The 22,667-nt window shown below is 42.1% G+C and overlaps 2 long non-coding RNA genes across 2 annotated transcripts in view; one reads left to right on the forward strand and one right to left on the reverse strand.

Moving 5' to 3' along the window:
- LOC125302880 overlaps positions 1-22,667 on the forward strand; it is an 88,632-nt gene that overhangs the window by 60,375 nt on the left and 5,590 nt on the right. The gene's annotated exons all lie outside the window — the stretch shown is intronic.
- On the reverse strand, positions 13,212-13,729 carry LOC125302879. Its single transcript, XR_007194979.1, has 3 exons — positions 13,613-13,729; positions 13,497-13,529; positions 13,212-13,398 (listed from the first exon to the last, which is right to left on the reverse strand). It is a non-coding gene; the product is annotated as an uncharacterized LOC125302879 (long non-coding RNA).

Below are 22,667 nucleotides of genomic sequence, written 5' to 3' on the forward strand. Positions count from 1 at the left end.
ATGAGACTGATATGTGACTGCTACACTAAAGTTGGACTTTGTCCACTGAAACAATGGGGTCAGATTTTGGGGATTTCCCCCGAAAGTTTGTTGAGCAACATCTTCATGGCAGCTTTGACCTTCTAGGCAAAGAGAACTGGCAAACGAGGACAGAGTCTGTGGAGTAAAAATAGGATTGCGTTGTGCAACAAGTGAAACACTTTACACAAAAGAAGGGAAACAAAAGTTCACAACTTTAGCCAAGATATGAATGCTTGTGTTGAACATATGGGACAATGTGGAAGATTTTGGCTGCTTTTCTCAGTATTTCATCTGTATCCACTCCCACAAAATGTAGAGAAGATGTGCAAAGAAAAGTGAAGAAAAGTAGTTGTCTGAAAACACTGGTTTACTACTTTGCTTACATGCAGACATACATCAAGAGGACAGGGGGAGCAGAGGTAAGAGAAACACTACAATATTCACTAAACTGATATTCACTAAACTGTATGAAACACTACAATATTCACTAAACTGTACGAAACACTACAATATTCACTAAACTGTACAGAGGGGAGAGAAACACTATAATATTCACTAAACTGATATTCACTAAACTGTACGAAACACTACAATATTCACTAAACTGTACGAAACACTACAATATTCACTAAACTGTACAGAAGGGAGAGAAACACTATAATATTCACTAAACTGTACGAAACACTACAATATTCACTAAACTGAACGAAACACTACAATATTCACTAAACTGTACGGAACACTACAATATTCACTACAATATTCACTAAACTGTACAAAACACTACAATATTCACTACAATATTCACTAAACTGTACGAAACACTACAATATTCACTAAACTGTACGAAACACTACAATATTCACTAAACTGTACGAAACACTACAATATTCACTACAATATTCACTAAACTGTACGAAACACTACAATATTCACTAAACTGTACGAAACACTACAATATTCACTAAACTGTACAGAATACTACAATATTCACTACAATATTCACTAAACTGTACGAAACACTACAATATTCACTAAACTGTAGGCACAAGTAGGCACGGCTGAAGTGCCCTTGAGCAAGGCACCTAACCCCTCACTGCTCCCCGAGCGCCGCTGTTGTTGCAGGCAGCTCACTGCGTCGGGATTAGTGTGTGCTTCACCTCACTGTGTGTCCACTGTGTGCTGAGTGTGTTTCACTAATTTACGGATTGGGATAAATGCAGAGACCAAATTTCCCTCACGGGATCAAAAGAGTATATATACTTATACTTATACTTGTCTCGCGTGGACATATGAGACACATATACCCCCCTCCACTTTTCCCTTCTTTCCAGGGTTTAACAGAGTGACGGGGATTTATTTTTAAAAAGCCTTAGGGGGGAGGTCGCCGGTCCCCCCCACCTCCGAATTTGAAACATTTGAAGTATCAAGGCCCTTCGCCTCTGGTCTGTATTAAAGAAATAGCCCATTCATTTGGACCTGTCAGTCCGCATAATGGGTTTCAGACCAAGCATGCTTACACCCCTCCCCAAACTGGGTCACACTAACACACCGGCCCTTGATCTCATTATGTAATTTACCTCACCGCGAAGGTAGAGCTTTAAACTTTTGGAACAAAGACTGTCTATGCTACGTCCTCTTGTCTGCCACAATGGGCCTTTGTCTCTCATATGGGAGTCATCACACAGCCGGGGCCATTTTAATGTGAGCCATGTCCCGGGCTGTAGAGAGGCTGACCAATGGGACGCCTCGGCACAAGGTGCCAACTGAGGCTGACCAACAGGGCAGAAGGTGCCAACTGCAATGGCACAGGAGGAGGATGTTGGGAGTGGCCCAACCGAGGGAGTTTGCCAAATGGCAAAAACAGGCTTTGCCACATAGCACAGGGCTGTCCAAAATGCACTCACCCCACCACCATTTTATTGTCTATGCAACCATACATTTTCAGGGGCAATCAGTCTGGAATCAGACCTACTTGGATGCAACTATAGTGTGCAAAGTGGATTTCAACTAGCAGCTTTGTCACCACAACCTTTCAGTAGCTACTACTTAGGCCAACTGTGTGGGTTACTTTATAGAATTTTGGTGGCATATTTCAGTCTGGCCATCAAACACCATTGCCAGGATGCATAAGAGGTTGTTATACAGTTTGGTGGCAAAGCAAATAGCGTACAGTTACTGCTCATATTCATGATGGGCCATTTTGTGGAAGATTTCCACTGTGAAGGATTGGAGCGTGGCCATGGTATTTGGAACCGAGTGTTCGCTCTCGAGCACTCTAAACACTTTCTGTGGGCAAATGTGACGTCCATGAGGATATTCACTTCATGCCTCTCTTGATGACTGCGTCTATAGTGATAACATGAACACCGGCTGCTTTGCCAGCAACTCTTGCGTTAGACTGCGGCCACATTGCAGCCTGGGTTTCCTGAGTAGCGTTAATGTTCTGGGGCAGCCTACAGAACTGTGGCTCCATTTCTGTTTGTGTGGCATTAAATGTGATTCACTTACTGTTTTATCTGCAGGCTTCAAATTCCCCACCTGAACAGTTAATAAATCTAAAGCTAATAATCTTTCATTACCTGGACATGTGAACACAAACATAGTCCACACACACAGACACATGCAAGCACACACACAGGAAGACATTAATGTGAATGTGAGGGTGAGTGCTCAAACACACACACACACACACTCCTCTTAGGATAGTTCTAAAGAGAGCCATAATGCCACTAGACTACAGGAGGTGAGTGAACAGGGGGCCGTTGTGATGCCTGCCTGGGAACAGCCGAGAGAGAAGAGAAGTAGGCCACAGCCACGCTGATGCTCTGGCAGCTCTGCACACAATGGCCTCAACTGTTTCGGCAGCCTCCTCTGCTCTGGAGGGTCACTGGGTGGTAGTTCTGCTGTGGTCCTATTCCTCCACAAACAGTGCCAACCGCTTCAGCTGTTACAGAGGCTCAAGCTGTCACACCAGTGCAGAATGTTGCAGCATGTTTGCATTTCTGTCAGCTATTTGAAACTAGTGTAAAAACTTGGGGAAAGTAAAAACATTTGCTAGTCAGTTTGAAGGCTGAGTTACAGTGCAGAACATATACAACTAAATGATGGCAAATTTTGGAGAAATCATTTGTTTTTGGTGATAATGATGGAGAGAAAAAAACACTTGTTTAATTTAGAAGATGATTTTATCCAAAATGACAGTACCAATAATAGCACAGTGGCACGTTTTCATAGTTTTTACCTGAAAACCTGAAAATCCACTGATGAAATAAGAGCTTTGTTTATTTTATGTTTCAGGTAGAGAAACAGAGAAGCAGCAATGTTTGTTTTTCTTTAAATGGTAGGTAGCTAAGGTAAGAGAGGATACTGAGGCAGGTAGCTAAGGTAAGAGAGGATACTGAGGGGCAAATAACAGTCTCTGCTGTAGATTCACATGATGTGGAGGTATTATGTCCAACATTGTGACTGAGGGATTGAACTTTGGCGTTGAGAGACTTGTCCACAATAGAAAAACTAGTGTACTAGGAGACTTGTCCACAACAGAAAAACTAGTGTACTAGGAGACTTGTCCACAACAGAAAAACTAGTGTACTAGGAGACTTGTCCACAACAGAAAAACTAGTGTACTTAGGAGGCACAAATGCTGTCATGCGCATCAGCATCGCATGGGCGCAGATGTTTCCATTATACTTCTGACTTCAGAAATCTAACAATAGCAAAGTGAGTCTTATCCACTGACCCTTACCATGGGCCTAAGGTTAGAGTGGTCCTTTGCACGGGTCACATGTCACCATACAAGAGTTCCCGCAAAACAATCATCGAGCCAAACAAAGCTTCCTGGAGAACAGCAACCAGAAGGCTGACGTGACAGATGGAGGTTTAGCACACACTTTTCTTGGCTTGAGCACAGCGAGAAACATAAAGAGGATACAAGTTCCATGTAATCTATTCCTCCCAACAGATAGAGACATCCCATAATGCAATCCTGCTTGTGCTTTATAACTTACATTTGCTTAAATAGAGACATCCCATAATGCAATCATGCTTGCGCTTTATAGCTTACATTTGTTTAAATAGAGGCATCCTCATAATGCAATCCTGCTTGCGCTTTATAGCTTACATTTGTTTAAAGGGAGGGAAGACAGAGTTTTGTGGCTGTTAGGAATTTGGCTTACAGTGTACAACTTGCTGTCTTTGCAGTTCCGCACAAAAATAATTATCCTACGTGACTACTTTTCAACTATTTCAGCTTGCGCTCATTGAATAAGGGCTTCATTCGTGCCGTGACTTTATGAGGTGCTCGAGCAGTTACCATATTAGAAACCCGCCCGTTTCTCGAAAAGGTCCGCAGTGTGTTGTTGCAGGTGCTTGGGTCTGGTTAACACTCATTACTCTAACATTAGGGAAACATGAAAGAAACATTAGGGAACATGAAAGTCTCTGCTGACACTTGACTCACATGCTTTCATGTCTCCCTCAGAAACACAGCTTGTCATGGGAGCAGTTAAAAGCAAGAGAGTGGGCCTTTTGTATTGCGCTCAGCTCGGCACCCCACCGCCCACCAACCCCCCCATTCTAATTAATTCCGTAAGTCAGGTTGCCCCTATGCTATTGTCTACCTGTAGAGGTTTCGCTCTTGGGCCTCACCTCCAGTCACACAAACACAGCAGGGTCCATAAAAATACCCGTCACGCGACCGAGCTTGGAGCCCAGACACAGGTGCAAAAGGTTTGAAAAAAATGCAAGGAAAAGGGTGGGGGGTTGCTCAGAAGTGTGTGCAGAAATGGGGGGTTGCTCAGAAGTGTGTGCAGAAATGAATGGGGGGTTGCTCAGAAGCTGCAGCCCCTCACAGAAGTGATCCTTCCCAAGCACAAGACTTGAGAGCCATGCAGCGTGATCAAAGTTGGCCAGCAGACAGTGAATGCTTCACATCAAAGCCTGGCGTGAGTGCAGGATGTTCGGTGCATTCAGGATAAATGTTGCGGAGGGGAAGCCGATGTGGGAGTGAGTCAAGTTTGGGGAGAACAAGGATGTGGTGGTGGGATGCTCTGGTTAGCTGCTCAAGTCTGAATCAGTGCCTGACCTTTGGGTGCGTATGAATCAGATGTAAGCAGACCCCATCTTTCATCTCATTCATAAATCTGACAACACAACTGGAGTTCCTAAAGAGCAGCCCCAGAGTCTGTGAATCATCACCGACCGGGTCCTCTGGTGTCCTGATGCCTCCTCAGCCAAACGTTTTGTCCTGTGTGCGATCAGTCGAGAGGCAAACGTTTTGTCCTGTGTGCGCTCAGTCGAGAGGCAATGACTTGACGCTAATGAGCCCCACGGGCTAATCAACAGCATACTGCCACCGTCCTTCTCCGGGAATCAAAAGTAAACATCCTCACCATAGGCACCCCAATTAGGAAACGAGACAAATGAGATCACTTCCATTCTCAAGTGCAAATCAACAGCAGAGCTCTAATTGCGATGGCCAGCACGTCCGTAAACAAACCGCTCCATGGCCATTTGGGCCTCACAACACGTGCAGCGTTGCCAAGTCACAAGGGTTCCATTGGTAGACTTCAGCGAATTTTTAAAGACTAATTTTGGTAATTGATAGATGAGCTGTAAGTTTCTAATTGTCATGTGATTTTTTAAATACCTTTAATTGAAGGTATTTATGAGAAGCTGTGCACCCTCGGGGCAAGAGTATACTTCACATGACGCAATCAGACTTTTCATCTCACTTTTATATTTAAACTGCTCCAGTTCGTCATTTTATGGTTGGATCATCATGAAGTGTTGATTATTGTTAAGTGTTGCTGGCAGAAATTCGAGTCAATATTTTGGCTGCCAACCACAGCAATTTATTCACCCCCATTACAGGTTACCCTGGTTAACCAAAACAGCACTGAAGACACTCAACACCCAGTCATATTGAAGAAGAGATGAGAAGGCAAACCGTGCTTGGTGGGCCCGAGACCACATGGGTTGTGAGATGTTGTGAGATGTTGTGAGATGTCGTGAGATGCCATGTTTTTGTGTGCGTGCTCACACGAGAAAGCACGAGAGAGGGAGACGTAATGCATTCCAGACGTACCCTTCCACACTAGTCTTGCTTGGGCTACCTACCGGCTTCAACCTTCTCCTTTTACATTACAACAATAAACGGGCTGTCACTCAGGAAGAAATCCCCCCGTCTTGTCTCGACCCTCTCCTCCAGCCCAAGCTAACAGCCCCCTCTCCCTTGAGGTCAGCTGCCACCCAAAATCCCACTCCTCAGGGCCGAGAGTCTCCAGTGCAGACTTGACCCTGACAGAGACCAGGACGCTCCCTTACCTGAGAGGGTTTACCATGGGGTGCTGTTTACCATGGGGTGCCATGGGGTGCTGTTTACCATGGGGTGCTGTTTACCATGGGGTGCTGTTGGGGTGCCGTGGGGGAGCTGAGAGTGTTTACCATGGGGTGCTGTTTACCATGGGGTGCTGTTTACCATGGGGTGCTGTTTACCTTGGGGTGCCATGGGGTGCTGTTTACCATGGGGTGCTGTTGGGGTGCCATGGGGGAGCTGAGAGTGTTTACCATGGGGTGCTGTTTGCCATGGGGTGCTGTTTACCATGGGGTGCCATGGAGTGCTGTTTGCCATGGGGTGCTGTTTACCATGGGGTGCCATGGGGTGCTGTTTTCCATGGGGTGATGTTTACCATGGGGTGCCATGGAGGAGCTGTTTACCATGGGGTGCTGTTTACCATGGGGTGCTGTTGGGGTGCCATGGGGGAGCTGAGAGTGTTTACCATGGGGTGCTGTTTGCCATGGGGTGCTGTTTACCATGGGGTGCCATGGGGTGCTGTTTTCCATGGGGTGCTGTTTACCATCGGGTGCCATGGAGTGCTGTTTGCCATGGGGTGCTGTTTACCATGGGGTGCCATGGGGTGCTGTTTTCCATGGGGTGCTGTTTACCATGGGGTGCTGTTTACCATGGGGTGCCATGGGGGAGCTGTTTACCATGGGGTGCTGTTTGCAATGGGGTGCTGTTTACCATGGGGTGCCATGGGGTGCTGTTTGCCATGGGGTGCAATGGGGGAGCTGAGAGTGTTTGCCATGGGGTGCTGTTTGCCATGGGGTGCAATGAGGGAGCTGTTGTTAAACTTGGTTGCATAACTGTGATGAGACACCTCTGCTGGTGTAATGAGGACCAGATGGGGCCCCAATGAAGAGGGTGATGTGTGTGTCTGCCGATGTGAGGATGCATGGGTATGTGTGTGTGTGGGCATGCTAATGGGGGACTGTATGCAGGAAAAGGATTTGCATGTGACACACAATCATGTAAAGTATTCTGGAGAAGAGCAGCGAAGCACATGTGGCCGTGCTTTTACACTTGATTATTCACTGAGGAAATGCTAGTCCATTTGTCAATTTGTGAAACTATTCAAATACAGACAATTTCTTCAGTAATCACCCCAGCTGGGCGAAGAGGAACATAGTCATGCGATGTGAGATTACCTTCCTTCAACCCACTCGGAGACATTCTGAAACTCTAATTAGGAGTTTTAAGGGCTTAAGAACTTGGCCAGGAGAGTACTGACATTGATACAAAGCAGGTGTGGGCTGCCTCTCAGTCCTCTTCTCTTGTGGGTTTGGTTCAGGGAGGTGGACCGATGAAGGGGAAAAAAGAACGACAGATGAGAGGGAGGGAGGAGAGAAACCAGTTCCGTAAATAGAAACGGGTCAATTTTTCAGCGTCCAGATTGACGTCCCTCCCTGATGGGGCCGATGGCTCCTGCTTGACTTCATTAAGGAAGAATGTGTGTGTACCACGGCTCGCTCCCTCCTCACATAGATTCCATTTTCCCCTCTCTCTGAGTCCCCCCTCCGTTTCGGTTTGAATTCGGCTCTTTGCAGAGGCATCCGATCCCACGGAACTTCGACCATGTGAGAGCCTGAGCACATTCCAACCTCTCAGACAGAAAAGGGAGGTGTGCATATGTGTGTGTGTTTCAGTGTGTGTGTGCATGTGTGTGTGTGCTTGAGTGTGTGTGTGTGTGTGTGTGTGTGTGTGTGTGTGTGTGTGTGTGTGTGCTTGAGTGTGTGTGTGTGTGGGGAAGGAGAGCAAAGGGGGGTCTGCTTTTAAACAGGGTCTACCTTTTACTTCACACAGGGGGTATGCAGTGGGCCATGAAACCCCTCAGGGCCACTCACACACACATACACTCACACACATACACACACATTCACACACACACACACACACTCACATACTACCTGGAGCCTCCCCTCACATGTGCAACAAAAAGCTTCCCCTTCCCTTATATTGACCTACTTTGCGAGGCGCTCGCTGAAATGTATGATATATGAAGGGGCCGGAGAAGGGGTCTGCACTGCATACTTCCCTGGCTGTCTGTGCCTCTCTGCTGCCCATGTCTCCGCTGAGCAGGAAAATAAATCACCGCACAGTCATGGAGGATGGGGTGTGTGTATGTGTGTGTGTGTGTGTGTGGAAGACCTCCTCAAGAAGGCAGAAGGTTGGGACTACAGGAGAGTTTAGCATGTGTGTGTGTGTGTGAGCTAAACCTGCTGAATCAAGAGATTCTGCTACCTCTCCCATTTATGGGAGTGGATTACAGTCCCCCTGCCGCCGGTGAATTTGATGTTTTATCTCCTGCAGCCCGGCAGCCCCCGACATTCACAAGGCAGAAGCCACACAGGCCTCCCGTCTACATAACACCTGGGGGAACCTGGGACACTGCGCCACCAAAGTAGAAAGGCCTTTCTCCCCCTGCATGGGAAACAGAGCCAGGGCAGGAAGGAATGGAGCCTCTGGGTGGGTTCAGAGGGGACTGATACTGGAGCTGACCGGAGGGGAGTTGTCGCTGATTTCTGACACTTCCAACCCCGGCCCTTGACATTCTGCACTGCAGTGGTGATCGGTCTGAGGGACATGTGGTTTAATGTGACAGTGTGACCGCACTACACAAACATCCTTCTGCCCAGCGGCTGAAGCACACAACAAGTGCATTCTCCCATTGGCATATATATATATATATATAGGCCTAACCCTAACCCTAACCACAACCCTAACCCTAACCCTAACCACAACCCTAACCCTAACCCTAACCACAACCCTAACCCTAACCCTAACCCTAACCCTAACCACAACCCTAACCCTAACCCTAACCACAACCCTAACCACAAATCAAGTGGAAAAGAAAATATACTGGAGAATGACTCTTCAATGCTAAACATTCTCACCAAAGACATCACGAGCCAAACCCAACAGTGACCTTCATGAGAGATTTATGTGTCAGGTTATTTACATGTGGAAACATGGACACATTTTCCATCATGAATGCTGCTAAAATGGGCCTTAACATCAAATTTGGTCATTGTTTTTACTGAGGGAAATGTTATAAACTTGAGGTTACACATTATAACATCATTCCATTGATGATTCACTTACATTATTGAACTTGCCCCATCACCAAAAACTCCAATATAATGTTCTGAAAACTCCAATATAATGTTAATATAACGTTCTGAACTAGTTGTGCATTCCAGCTGGACCTGTAGTTTTCTACTCACTATCTGCATTTCCAGTATAATCCTCCTGGAAAAAAACAGCCTGACCAGCTAAAGGTGGTTTGCTGGTTGACCAGCTTGTTTGACCACCCTGGCCATGCCAGCTTATGTTGGTCATTCTAGCAAACCAGCATGATTAAGCTGGTGTAAGATTAACATACCTGCAGTAAAAACCCAGCATGTCCGACAAACATTCTCAGGTTTATTTCGGCTTCAAGAAGAAATGGGAATTACATATCATGTAAAAATCATCGTACCATGAATACACAAGATACTACGGAAACGTATTGCTGCCACACTAAATATGAATGTGTTTTTACTCTGCCTGAGGAAGGTCATCTGACCGAAAGCTTGCACATAGAGTAAAAAAAAAAACCTTTTGGTAAAGACGAGGTATTTTACCTTTTTGCCACACTAAATAAAAAGGATCAGTATTATGTAATTACGTGAAAAGTTTGTTGTTATAACAATATCTTTTTCACATTTTAACAAGATAGGTTTCACGTTATTACATGAAATGATCACATTATTTCATGATAATGATATTTTCACGTTATAACTTGAAAATATCAAGTTATTTCAAGATATGATTTTTTCACGTTTTTACAAGATATTTATCACGTTTTTACATGAAATTATCATGTTATTTCAAGATAACGAAACGAGGCCAGAGCTTATGGCTGGCATAAATGATAACTAGTCGTGTCTATGAAATTGCACCCTGACTGCTATTACACAGTGCTGCCTGATGTTTGTTTTGTGCATGTGTGTACGGTATGTGTGTGTAGGCTACGTGTGTGTGGTCAATTCCCAGGAGGAGCAGCGAAGAGGATGTGTGTGTATCGGGCAGAGAGCTGCTGAAAAGGAGGCCGATAGAGAGGTTCTGTGGGATAGCCTGTCACACACAATTTGCTACAAGCCGAGGGCCGGACTGGTTCAATGTTTATTAAAACATATTAAAATGACTGCACGTAACCTATTGAATCAAGACGTGTACTGTATTTTATTTAATGATTAAATGAATAATGACTGTGACTGAAGTGCGGGCAAAGTTTGCACAAATGTACGATTTTTCCCATCCTCACCGACCTTGTCATAAAACTTGTTTAAATGATCATATTATGCCTCCTTGCTGCTTTGTCGTCTACATGAGCCTTTCTCAAACTTCTTTGACCTGAGGCCCAGTCAAGGCATACTTTGGGGTCATAGGGCCCACCTACATGAACCCACCCCCTCCTCCCACCCCCCATTAAATTATCATAATGATATCACAATTATTATTATTTTTATACTATATTGCTATACATGCACTTCAAACAGTCAATGTTTAAAGTGCTAAGATTGTTCACAAAAGTTTGTGAAAACATGCACATCAGAGTACTGCTTTACTAATGTAAAATATAATTTCATTGTTTTTGCATTGTTGCATGATGCTTGCATGAGAAATACTTCTCAAAACAACAGCAGTTATATGGGTGCCGTTGTTTTGGGATGTTTCTCTCATGCAAGCATCATACACTGATAGAATATTTATATGTCATTTAATTACATTTAATTTGAATGCCTGAATGTAAGGATTCAGGAGACACAATACCAGCTTGTGTGAATGGTAAATGGCGGGTCAGATCATGCGTAAATCACTGATCTGGAGATCTTTAACTATCTTTAACTAAGACTAATTAATAGCTTTTGGCTGTTTTTTATGGAAGTTGCATAAATCCGTTGTTCTATTAAATGTCGTTTCATAATTAGCCTTCCAATAGGAAGCTTAGCTTTGCTTTACTGCATTGAATAAAAGCTCATACCACGACTTAATTCTATGCCACTATGTTTGATGACACCAAATTAACAAGTATTTCCTACTAATTGCAGACCCTTCGCGTGGAAGTTAAACTGAAAGAGCGTGCCGTTCAGACAACAGAATAAACGAGTTCACAGTGACGTTCATCAGGCAGTAGTAGCCTAATACAGTACGTTCAGTTCACGTTCGCTCAAAATACATATGAACGAGTGACTTTTGTTTAATGAACGCGTTCAGGCACAACACTGGGGAGGGGGGTAGCTGAAAGTTGACATCTGCCCTGACTGAATACTGATGAATAATGAAGCCGAGGCCCACTTGCGGCGCCGCAGTGAGTTTGTGGGCTACCGTTGCATTGTGGGGAATGGAGTATTGATGCGCGAAACAGCACCCGGCGGCTGGCCTGCGGGCTGGTTCTAATACTAATCAAATATCATCCCGGGGGCCGTAGATACGCGGGCCTTGGCTTTGACATGTCTGGCATAGGCTATGCCTAACAATATCATCCACCATGTTCAATAACGAGAATGTCTTAAACCGAGCTTAAAATAGAATTTGATTGAGTCCTGTAAACGAGCATAGCCTATTCTTGCCTCTTGTTTCGTTTAGTTTCATTATCTTGAATAATGTGATAATTTAATGTAATAACATGATATATATCTTGTAAAAACGTAAAAATATCATATCTTGAATTAACATGATATTTTCACGTTATAACGTGAAAATATCAGTATCATGAAATAACGTGGTACATATCTTGTTAAAACGTGAAAAAGATATTGTATAACAATACAAAGCTCTGAAACCGTAAGCTAGTTTTTCATTGTTCTTGTAAAAAGTGAGTAAACCCTGCTGAAAAAAACAGCTAGAAGTGAGAATGCAACTGAGCTGTTGGTTACTCCATGCAAAGGACAACGAACAGGTTGCCCAAAGCAGTTTAGCCTACATTTCATTTATCCACATATAGACACATTTACAACTGTTACAACATGACAAAACACTTTGATGACTTTTGCACTTAGCTTGGTTCATGTGGGCTTCAAGCTAGATATTAGAAAGCTAGATACCGCATTGGGCTCCAGAATGTACGTAAATACACCTAATAGAACTTGATGGACAATGCGCTATCTAGCTTTCTAATATCTATGGGCTTCAAGCTCGGCAACCCAGTCTGGAAGAAGACGGGGAGAAGGAAACAATGCTTTCAAATGTTTTGATTTTGGACTGCAATGTCCAAACTCTAGTGGTTGTTGTTATATACAGCACCTTTAACTCATTGAATGCCAAGCTGTTTTCGGAAGCTTTGTCCTAGAGTGCCAGCAATCTAGACCATTGTTGATGATTTCTGTACAGCCACAGCATATTCTGTGTTATAGCTATGAACACATACAATGGCTCGTTTGAAAGGTGAGACTTTAAGCTCAGTGGGTGCAAACAGTGTATTTCTACACGCCTCTGTTCCTGAGAAATCCCAAGCTAAACAGTGGCTAGTTTTCATCAAAATCCCAGTTTTTTTTCTAGAAATTGAGATATTGCGTCTTTTATGAGTCACTATCACCGACATATTCGGCACTCTGGCAAGAGCGTGCCCTCTTGCAAGAGCGACTCGGCCTACCACCCACTCCGCTAGGCCCGGCTCGTGGTGGAGATGGAACTCCCTCCTCAGCACGGTGTTCAGTCACTCCTTGTAATGTTTTTGACCTGGCGTGTCAGTCATCTCGTCTTAGTAGAAAGGTGGACTCATCCAGCGTGGTCTGGCGAATCAGTGACTGATTCGAAAACAAAGCGGCAACCATCAAAGCCGAGTTAAGATCAAACGTCCAGATAAAATGTCCAGATCTTGCGTTTTCATGAGTTTTCAATCGTCATATATTTCATTTCCATTCATCACAGTGTTCCCAAAATCTGTTAGGCCGCAGGTGCCCACCTCTGCTGCTCCTCTGAAGCTCTTCATCCATAAAGTTCAAATGGATTTCTGGTTCATGTGGACATCCTTTACCATAGTTCCTGCACTGAGGCAATTGAAGTAAAACATATCAGACACTTGTAAATGATGTATCATTTACTGTTTGGTGCTGTTGCAGTACCCATAATGAACTTTATTACTTACATTACTGGACTGTATGGTCAATTTTGTTTTGACCTGTGAAATTGAAGGTAATATTTGGCAATTTAATTCACTGATGAAGATGTTTGTAAACATGAACTAAAATAGCAGAATCTCACCTTCGTCCCCCAGAAGCCATAAGGCGAAATGCAGGCAGTTGAATGTGAGGATATTGTAGGCTTTCTCAAGGCTCATTGCGCCGCAAACTCGTCTTTGAAAATGCTCTGGAGTGCCTCCATTTTTCCTGAAGATTTTGTAAAATGTTTGATGTGTCTTTTGCACACGTCACCACAGGACAATTGACTTGATGAGATAGTTTGCGCAAATTTCTTCTCTTGTGGAACTAAAAAGAAAGGAAATCATGCACATTACATGCCTTCAAAAATGTCACACTGTGTTGAATTTGTTATGAATGTTCTGTTTTGGGGATGTTTCCATAGTAATGTTACCTCAACGTTAAAACAAAGCCACTATTTGTTTTAAAATACAAATGACATTTAAAGGCATAGTCCATGAGTTTCATCCACATCACTTCTTCAAATAGGAAACAAAGTGGCTTAGAGGAGCAGTTACAGCCCATCATCTTGGTGCTACAGGATGATGGAAGGGGGGGCTGTAATTTGATTGGCTGTTAAGCTAAAAAAAATTCACCTCTTTTTGCCATAACCGTGCAGTGCATCTTTAAATGTGTATATAATGGCAATGTGTTGCATTAAAGACATCTCTTAACCAGGTCATCACGGGTTCAATTCGCAAGGCACACACATACAGATGAAATGTATACCTTACTTATAGGCCTACTGTAATTCACATCAGATAAAAGTGTCTGCTAAATAAGTAAATGCATACGTAAATATAAATATGTCTTGTGCTCTGGGGAAGCTAATATCCTCTGAAGAGCTTTTAACTGCAGAGTGCCTTTTTTCTCAGCCTTCCTTTTGCAGGACCTGCCATTCTTCATTTAAAGACACACTTCATCAGATACTTTTCTCCATTCACTAAAATGGTTTGAATCACTGTGCAGCGCACGTGCAGCATTAACACTAACCCAAGACTTATTATCAGGAGGCCTTCGTATGATATGTGGACGCATACTTTTCGTGTCTACTACCTGTGAAGTCAATGACTTCGTTGTTCCCACAGTAAATTCCGGCGTGGTACAGTTTTCCATTCATCTCTCTCAGGAACAGGTCTCCCTCTCACAGCTCATGCCTGGGAGCCCCAGTTCGGCTTTCCTCCACACCGGTGAAGACCCATCAAAAGACATATGTCTTCCCATTTCAGCTGAGGAAATGCAGCAGGAGGAACATATTGTTAACAATAACCTCTGCAGTGGGGGATGAGTTATACTGTGCATAAATGATTCTACTTAGGCCAAACATACAAACAGATAAATCACAGATAAACATGTTTGTACATATCAGAACATTGCAAACAGATGCACTGTATATAAATAATCATCTGTCATATAGTGTAAAATAGGTGTAAAACATATTATATCATATTGCGACGTGATGGATGATGCATTGTACAGCAGGGTTTATCTCGTTCATACCCACTTAACTTGTTCACCCATGGGTACTCTGTAAGTTGCAGGTCACTCAGTTGTAGGAAAAAAGCTCCAAAATGTTTGTTTGGCTCAGCTTGGGTCTTCTGCACACCATGGGAAAGGGCTGAAGGAATAGGACAAATAAAGCATCCATACTGAAGGATATGCACATACCAACATATAAAAGTGTACACAATTATACTGTATGCATACGGCTTACCTTTTGCCACAATAGCATCACAATTTTATTGATACATTTCTCTAAAACACTAATTACAACTACAAAATGTAATTCCAGGGAATTACCAGTGTATGAAAATGCAAAACATATGATGTAAAATGTAAAAACAGATAATGCAGAGATAGTTACATTTGTGTTGCTAGGGTACATATAATGGTTGCTATGCCAAATAAAGTGGTTGCTATGCTGGTTGCTAGGGTAATCATGTTGGTTGCTATGGTGGTTGCTAGGTTGACACTGTTATTGGTTGCTAGGTTGTTGCTAAGGTAAATCATATGGTTGCTAGAGTGTTGCTAGGGTACTTCTGGTGGTTGCTATACAAAATAAAGCGGTTGCTATGTTGGTTGCTATGGTGGTTGCTAGGTTGACATTATAGTGGTGGTTGCTAGGTTGTTGTTAGGATAATTGAGATGGTTGCTAGGTTGTTGCTAGGGAACATATGGTGGTTGCTATGCAAAATAAAGCAGTTGCTATGATGGATGCTAGTGTAATCATGTTGGTTGCTTGGTTGACATTATAGTGGTGGTTGCAAGGTTGTTGCTAGGGTAATTAAGATGGTTGCTAGGGTGTTGTTAGGGTAGTTGTGGTGGTTGCTATAGTAACTCAAGTAGGGCTGGGTGATAAAATGATAGCGATATGTATCACAATAGACGTAGATGTAATCGATATCAATAAATGTTCGATAGAACATTCGATCATTAAAAGCAGCACACACCTCCCGCCTTACGTTGTCCATAAATAGGCTAAATATATCTTGCATTGTAGCTAGTATGTGCAACTCCACCAGCGATAAAAGTAGGCCTACCTCAACACAGACTCTCAATGAGTTCTTGCCCCATGCACTTTCTCTCTCGTTCTCTCTCCCTCTCGACAGGCGCATCCCTCCTCAGCATGCACATGTAATCCAAACATTAACAATTGTGCAAGACGACTGGCTAAATTGCTATTAAATCCGGTTAGCATCATTAGCACACTGCACGAATTTGTTCAAAACTGTTGCATTCAAATTGACTGCTAAGTTCTAATCATCTCAATCCTGATGCAAATGGAAAAGTATTTTCCAAGACTCAAACGGGCCTGTCCCAAGGAGAAAAAGTATTAATTTGAAACTTAAACATACGTGGGGAAACTGAACAGTCTAACCAGTAGACTATGATAAACTAGCAAATTAAGCTACTTTGTTTACAATATTTCCAGGCTTCAACCAGTGCTAGCCTACTTTTCATTCAGACTTATGTGCACATTTATTTATTTGAGTGTTTTTCATTATTGTGTTGCTATTTCTTTTCCCTGTTTGCTTTGATTGATAACTGAGGTGATTAAAATCAGAGGAAGGTTACGTTTAAAATATAAAATGTTTAAATTGAACTTTTTTTCCATTCTGGTCCTTATCTGAAATAGATTTTAAAACAATTCAATAATTATCGATATCGACTGATATGAAATACTTATATCGTGATACAGTTCTCAGCCATATCGCCCAGCCCTAAACTCAAGTGGTAGCTAGGCTTGTTGCTAGGGTAAGCATGTTGGTTGCTAGGTTTTCATGGAAGTGGTTGATAGGTTGTTGCTAGGATAATTGAGGTTATTGCTAGGCTGTTGCCAGGTTAGTAGCTGTGGTTGCTATGCTGGTTGCTATGGAAAATCGCGATAAAACTGGAGGCATTTGTATATGGTTGCCTAGCAACAAAACACTTTAGTAAAACCAAAGATTCTAGAGCGCTGATTGCTAGGTTAATCTCATTGATTGCTATGTTTAACTGTGGAAGTGGGTGCTAGGTTGTTGCTAGGGTATTTGACGTAGTTGCTAGGCTGTTGCTAGGGTACTTGAGGTGGTTGCTAGGCTGTTACTAGAGTAGTTATGGTGGTGGTTATGCTGGTTGCTAGGTTAATCATGTCGGTTGCTATGTTGGTTGCTAGGTTTTAACTGTGAAAGTGGTTGCTATGTTGTTGCTAGGGTACTTGAGGTGGTTGCTAGGTTGTTGCTAGGTTAGTTGTGGTGGTTGCTAAGCTGGTTGTTGGCTTAATCTCATTGGTTGCTAGGTTGTTGCTTGGGTATCCATGGTGACTACTATCAGAAAAGGAGTTACTATATTGGTTTGCTAGTATATGTTGGTTGCTAAGTAGGTGGTGGTTTAATATAGTTGTCTGGAGGCATAGTTGATGATAACTGACAGTTGGAATAGCTAAACAGTTAAATATTTGAGTAGTTTAAATGGCTAAATAATTTAATGGTGAATTATTGTATTGAGGACTTTTATTTTAAAACAGTTGTGGGCAGAGGAAGCAGTGGAACAGGATCTGTAAAGATTGTAGCTACAGACATCGATGTCTGTCTAACTGACTGCTCCACTCCTCAATCAGTTTAAAAGTTTGCTCTCCTTGATAATGAATAATCTGTTAAACTGCATATCTTTATTTCATCTGGATTATTATGCCAACTGTGTAGGCCTATATGACAGTAACATACCATTTTTGATCAAAGAAAGTATTATTAATATAAAAGTTATACTAAACCAGAAACTGACTTTCTAATAGGGTTTACATTCTTATACTTCCAACATGGCCGCTGCCCACTTTATGAAGACACGTGGTGACACCTAATTGGGAAATTTTCAATAGTTTTTAATTAATAGTTTAAAAAGTATAAAAGTTACAAAGATTGGCGACTGGCTGGGGCAACTGCACCGTACACGGCGTTTCCCGCCCTGTTGTCCTTTCCGGATCCCACCCCGACTCTCTCCCCACTCACTTCCTGTCATTCTCCACTATCCTATCTGAGTAAAGGCATAAAAAGCCCAAAAAATATACTTAAAAAAAATAAATAAATAAAAAGTTACAAAGATAAAAAATACAAAGCATTTAACAGTTAGATATAAATGTAACATTTAGATTTAACATTTAGATATACATTTAAGATTTAGATATAACATTTATAATAGTTAATGTATTTATATATAATAGTTAATGTATTTTTTTACATTTGAACATATTGTTGACAATTACATATAATGTGTTGTTTTACATGAATTTCTGTCTCAAATGTGAGGAAAATGCGCTAAATGTGAGGAAAGTGAGCTAAATGTTGAAAATTTATCAGCTAAAAAATTGTAATCGAATTTTTACATTGGGCACCCCATACACATTTCCTAAGGAAGACTTACGCAACGCAGTTTGAATGACGTTTCTATGTTCATGCCCCCAGAGTGTAGCAGAGAGCTATGCCAATTTAGTTGTAATAAATATGTTAGGTGGTCACTACTAATGTTTGTGTGTTTTGTGAAAACTCTATGTCATAACTAAAAGAAATGAGTTGATTGTACTATTTAATTGAAATATACAGTGCCAGACATCCCAACCTGCAAAAAGTCATTTCAGGGAGGGATCACAAAGGCCCCCCCCAAAAAAAAAATAAATAAATAAATAAATAAAATAAAATAAAATACTAAATACTAAAAAAAAAAAAGTTTAGCCTACTTAGATACTGAAAGACGGATTAATATGTTTGTTCAATAATGTCTAGTCAGTACACCAAATAAGGAAGGCCTATATAGATAGTAATTGTGAACATAAAATATGTAGATCTTGCAGTTTGGTCTTTTCATGTAGCCTTGGCAATTAGCCATCAAGTGTAGGCCTGAATAATATGCACATGAACTGACACTAGTTAAACTCTTAAAATGTTTTTTGCAATCATTTAACCCGCCATGGGCAATGCTAAAGTCACTGTTACAAACAGTGCAGCGTGCAAGACTAGGCCTATTATTATTTTTTACTCTTATAAACAAGGGTACACTTTGAAATGGGTCTTACATTTTTTTTTTTTGAGGGCACTGACTCTGCCGTGAATCTCCTGTTCCTAGGTACACTGAACTAATTTAGTTCAGGAGAAATAAGATAAAAAGCTCGCCTACACTGAAAACTGATTGGTCGATTTAGCGAAACAGGCCAATCAGGATGCTCTCTGTCTTGGATACGCTCAGACACACACGCACCACCCCTCTCTCTCTCCTGTCGTGGGCGCGCTACACTCAGATGCACACGCGATTTTAGGTCTTCCTCTCGCGTGTGCGCTCTTGATCGCTTGCTCTAGATTCCGGGAGATTTTATCTAATTTGCGGGCGTCAGGGAGCCGCTATCAATATGCGGGAGACTCCCGGAACTTCTGGGAGACTTGAGATGTCTGCAGTGCACTGATCATGTTAAGCAGAGACAACGATAAATGTTATGTTTTTGCAAGGCAGAGGAGGGGTCTAATAAAAATTCTGCCCATCAACCGTTCCTCCTGCTTCTCCTCAGCCCACACGAGACATGAATGACTCCATGCGTCATGCTGCTGTGACAAATAGGCTACTACATTAAATGGTGGGTGAACTTTCTGATGAACTTGTTGAAAAATTAAAATTCTGATGAAATAACCGAAAATTATGTTCAGTTTGACCAATAGTTAGCTAAATGTTTTTTTTACGTGATTAACTTACATTAACCTGAGAAAACTAAGGTAACATTGGCTTCGTTGTTAGCATGCTAGTAGTCTTTTGGACAGTTAGCTCATGGTAGCTACCTTCCAATGGGTGTGTATGGCAGATTAACAATATCACATATGTTTTTGTGTAAATATACTTGTCTTGGTGCTACTTAGTTTAATTTAGACTTTATAATTGAAATTGGTGTTTCTGTCTGTAGACAGTTTTAGCTAACCATAGCAGCACATGTTGGTTAGCTTTTGGCTAATGTTAGCCGATGTCCATTCACTTATTACCCATTTAAGTATAAGTAAGTATATATACTCTTTTGATCCTGTGAGGGAAATTTGGTCTCTGCATCCCAATCCATGAATTAGTAAAACACACACAGCACACAGTGAACACAAAGTGAGGTGAAGCACACACTAACCAGAGCAGTGCTCAACCACTTCCCCCACCCACATTTGTCCTACTGGTTGGGGATCGAACCGGCAACCCTTCGGTTACAAGCCCTAACTAGTAGGCCAGTAGTATGGCTGCCTCTTTATGTGTTAGGGAGCAACATATATATATATATATATATATATATATGTGTGTGTGTGTGTGTGTGTGTGTGTGTGTGTGTGTGTGTGTGTGTGCAGAGAATTCCATGTGAAACATAAATATGACATTATATCGTTGTAATTTGACCTGAGAAATAAATCATTGCTTATATGCAATGTGACCTTGTACAGCTGTGTCAGAAGGCGGCGTATGGCTGCACTGCTGATTATGTCTTGTGGGCTCTGACGCAGTAAACATAATAAACTCTCGGCACACTTCCTGACATACTCCATCCCCTTTCTAATTACATCGCCCCAGTCCACTTCCTGTCCTCCATCTGAAGCTCTGTGTGTCCTCTGCTCCCTCTCCTGCCTCAGTCAGATCATGTTCCTGGCTGCTAATTGCAGACATTTTCAAATAGCAGGTCTATTTGTATAGAAACTTTAACAATGTCCATGGGATGTTTAGCTGATTTTTTTATTGTAGGTGGCCAATATCTTATTATTGTATATATTATATATCCAGTTATTTATTTATTTTGTCAACATGAATGTAATAGCTATAGTGGATGTAATAGTGCATTGCTCAATATGGAGTCCTTTAGAATGGCTGACCATCTATTCAAATCTATACAAAATGTGATCATGTACTTACTTACTTTCATATAACTTTCCAATGGCTATTAGCACTTCAAATCATGTATCCAAAAGATAGAAACAGCTTCAGTGTCTACATTATAAACCTCCGTTGTCTATATTGTGGAATGCTTCAGTGTCTACATTATAAACCTCCGTTGTCTATATTGTGGAGTGCTTCAAGACACATCAGCACTTTCTCTCCACTAGATATGAGTCATGTGGAGGTCTTATCTGTTCATAATGATATGTGCAAAGGAGAGAAAGTGAACCAAATGTTCATGTTAGACACACACACACACACACACACAGCTCCTCCCTGCCTGCCTGCTCCGGTGATATATGTGATTGTGCAGCGTGAGAGGGGGTTATGGATGCACGTGTGGGGACTCCAGCCTGTAATCACACTGATGACAAAGCTGTGTAATTCTCACCTGACATTGTTAACGGCTCATTTCCACTGCTGGCATGGACACACCATGCCAATAAATATGCATTCCTGCTTTCGTCGACAGCTCCCACTCTGTGTATGAAGTATTTCTGTGTGTGTGTGTATACGTCCATGCACAGACATGTCTGACTGCCTCTACCCTAATGGTTTCTTGTGTTGGTTATGAGAAGACTGGTGGTAAATTAACTCCGTATTGATTAATTGATAACTAATAGCTCACACCATGGGACTTTGCCAGTGACTCACCTCTTTGGCATATAAGAGGCGTTGTGAACACGTTTTATTCCTGTTCAGACTTTATCCTCCTCGTCCTCCCCCCACTCCTTTTGTGGAGGTATCTATCCCTTAATCACGGCGGCCTTCCCAGAAAACAGGGCAGACATGCCAGCACAGCGCAGCAGGGTGAGCCTCGGTGCTCCAGTGGAAATGAGGGTCCCTGTCTGGCGGCTCCTTCACCTGCGCCAGGTGGTGACCCCAGAGGAGGTTGCAGCGTCAGGACATAGAGTACGAGAGCTCATGCCAAGACCCACCCTGCAGACAATAAAAGAGAAGCCTTTTTTGAGTGTCAAATCCGTTTAAATCTAAATGAGTGTCAAATCCGTTTAAATCTAAATGAGTGTCAAATCCGTTTAAATCTAAATGAGTGTCAAATCCGTTTGGGGAAATCTAAATGAGTGTCAAATCCGTTTAAATCTAAATGAGTGTCAAATCCGAGTGTCAAATCCGTTTAAATCTAAATGAGTGTCAAATCCGTTTAAATCTAAATGAGTGTCAAATCCGTTTAAATCTAAATGAGTGTCAAATCCGTTTAAATCTAAATGAGTGTCAAATCCGAGTGTCAAATCCGTTTAAATCTAAATGAGTGTCAAATCCGAGTGTCAAATCCGTTTAAATCTAAATGAGTGTCAAATCCGTTTAAATCTAAATGAGTGTCAAATCCGTTTAAATCTAAATGAGTGTCAAATCCGTTTAAATCTAAATGAGTGTCAAATCCGAGTGTCAAATCCGTTTAAATCTAAATGAGTGTCAAATCCGTTTAAATCTAAATGAGTGTCAAATCCGTTTAAATCTAAATGAGTGTCAAATCCGTTTAAATCTAAATGAGTGTCAAATCCGTTTAAATCTAAATGAGTGTCAAATCCGAGTGTCAAATCCGTTTAAATCTAAATGAGTGTCAAATCCGAGTGTCAAATCCGTTTAAATCTAAATGAGTGTCAAATCCGAGTGTCAAATCCGTTTAAATCTAAATGAGTGTCAAATCAAAGTGTCAAATCCGTTTAAATCTAAAT

Source organism: Alosa alosa, chromosome 11 (assembly GCF_017589495.1).
Source record: "Alosa alosa isolate M-15738 ecotype Scorff River chromosome 11, AALO_Geno_1.1, whole genome shotgun sequence".
Taxonomy (NCBI): Eukaryota; Metazoa; Chordata; class Actinopteri; order Clupeiformes; family Clupeidae; genus Alosa; species Alosa alosa.